The sequence below is a fragment of the Artibeus jamaicensis genome, unplaced genomic scaffold (genome assembly GCF_021234435.1).
Source record: "Artibeus jamaicensis isolate MK-2021 breed Jamaican fruit bat unplaced genomic scaffold, CSHL_Jam_final contig_387, whole genome shotgun sequence".
Classification (NCBI taxonomy): Eukaryota; Metazoa; Chordata; class Mammalia; order Chiroptera; family Phyllostomidae; genus Artibeus; species Artibeus jamaicensis.
The window spans coordinates 41,694,624-41,694,985 of NW_026521812.1; positions in this window are offsets into that span (position 1 = coordinate 41,694,624).

Sequence of the window (362 nt, forward strand, 5' to 3'; positions counted from 1 at the left end):
ATCTAGGTTTAAAGCCAGACGCCTCAGCGGTTCCAGGTCCCAGGGAGAAAAGCCGGGGACTGGGGCTGGACTGGGCTGGACGCAGGGAGGCTGACCCTGTTCATCCCCCGGGGTTGGCACGTCCGAGCCAGACGGCGGCGCTTTTCGCTCTAGGTTTTTTGCAACCTTGTAAGGAAGTGGGCGCGGGCTGCGGGGAGTCGGCGCCTCCTGACTGGCCGGCCTTCGCGGTGATTGGCAGGGCCCGGCACTCCACCCCCGCCGCTTTATTGACACTAATGAGCAAGTTCTTCCCACCGCTCTCCTGACTGGAAGTGCTGACAGATCAAGGCAACAAATTTCAATTACAATCCCTAATTTGTGTC